This window comes from Sardina pilchardus, chromosome 16 (assembly GCF_963854185.1).
Source record: "Sardina pilchardus chromosome 16, fSarPil1.1, whole genome shotgun sequence".
NCBI classification, from domain to species: Eukaryota; Metazoa; Chordata; class Actinopteri; order Clupeiformes; family Clupeidae; genus Sardina; species Sardina pilchardus.
In genome coordinates, this window is record NC_085009.1 from 10,455,731 (window position 1) to 10,457,604 (window position 1,874).

Sequence of the window (1,874 nt, forward strand, 5' to 3'; positions counted from 1 at the left end):
TGTTCACAAAATGACAATTAAACGAGCACAGGAGCAGACAGACAGACAGGCAAACGACAACACAACGCTACACAACCAAAACAAGCTGAAAGCCCAGGCATGTTTGTTGTGTCTTTGTTTCGTCTGAGAGTGCCTTTGTTGATGCCTGGAGGCTTCATTACTGTGCCGGACCTCTTCAAACTGTAGGCCTGCATTTCTGTATGCATATATGCGGATAGTGCGGTACTGATCAAGGTTAGAAAACATGCTTTTTACAAGTGCACATGTGAATGTGAGTGTGTGTGTGTGTGTGTGTGTGTGTGTGTGTGTGTGTGTGTGTGTGTGTGTGTGTGTGTGTGTGTGTGTGTGTGTGTGTGTGTGTGTGTGTGTGTGTGTGTGCGTGTGTGTGTGGGCATGTGTGTTTAGGGGTGTGTTGCTGTATATGTTGCTAGGTCTCCACACAGACTGCCAGTGTTGGGTGCACATAATGATTGCCTCTCTGGCAGTCGTGAAAAGCCCTCTGAAAACCACATCGTTTCCTCCTCCCTGCACGGGCAGCCAATGGCAACTGAGGGGATTATTATGGGCTGTCCAGACGTTTCCAAATGAGAGCGGGTAGAGGGTCTGCTCCTGGGGGGGATCTCATAAGTGGGATGCAACAAAGTCTAAATCGCTTCTCATAACAGTCCAGAGGCAGATATGATTTACTCTGCTTGTTGCTGTTGCTAGACATTTTGATTCATAGCTAGCTGGACGTACTCAGCCTTACATCATTCATCCATTCACCACCATGGGTGGCCCTCAAACACTCTCCTCGATCCTCGATGCTCGGTCCTCGAGGGGCGTTCCCACTGTGATCTATAACTAACACTGGATAGACTATCCCATTGTTGCCGCCCCATCATTCTTTATCTAGATCAGTGAGGACGAGGATCGAGGAAGGAAGGGAGGGTGTAGAAGACACCAAACGAGAGGCACCCTACGACTTTTCATCATGTCACCACTTGGACTTTTTTTGGATGGAACAGCTTTCCACTTTTGAAAGCAAGCGTGTCTTTTCTGCTGGATTGTCTCCTCATTGGTGAGGCAAGGAAGGAAGACCGAAATAGACACATGTATTTTCTCACTCTACCGAATGCGCCAGGGAACTGTTCTGGCTGTGGCTGCTGCATACTGTAGGTTCTGTTCACTGTTCTATACAGCACCGCGGGCTCAGTGGTCCCCCGTGGCACATCCGTCCAGTCTGGTCCAGTGGAAGAATGTTGGGCCGCTGACCGCCCTGTTATTACCCGCCGCCGCCTTTATAAACCGCTGGCTCTGACCCACGCTCATCTGTAATCATCATGCGCCACATAACACTCATTATCACCTTCATCCTCCCCCTGTGTGTGTGTGTGTGTGTATGTATGTGTGTGTGTGTAATTGTTTGTGTCAAGTGTGTGTGTGTGTGTGAGAGAGTGTGTGTTCGTGTGTATGTAATTGTTTGTGTTAAGTGTGTGTGTGTTTGCGCAGAGAAGACTGTAATCGGCATGTGGCTGTGTGTAAACCAGGGGGTGGAAGTGTATAAGAATGAGGGTGTGTTGGTAAACATGTATGTTTCAGAGCGACATCTCTGTGTGTGTCTGTGTGTATGTGTGTGTGTGTGTGTGCATGTGTAAAGATCGCAACGTGGCCATGTCACAGTTCTTTTTCGAGCGCCAGTGGTGGACATTCTGGTGGCCTCCTAGGGCAGTCTGTGGTTTGAGTATAAAGAAAACAACTGCACTCAATTCTGTCCTCCCTCTCTAAAAATAAGACTGCGTTGGCACCATGTGATCAGACCCAAGGAGCCGCCGATGCAACAACTCAAGTCAAGTCTCATTTTAAGTTAAAGAAAAGAGCCTGTCAAAAGCACC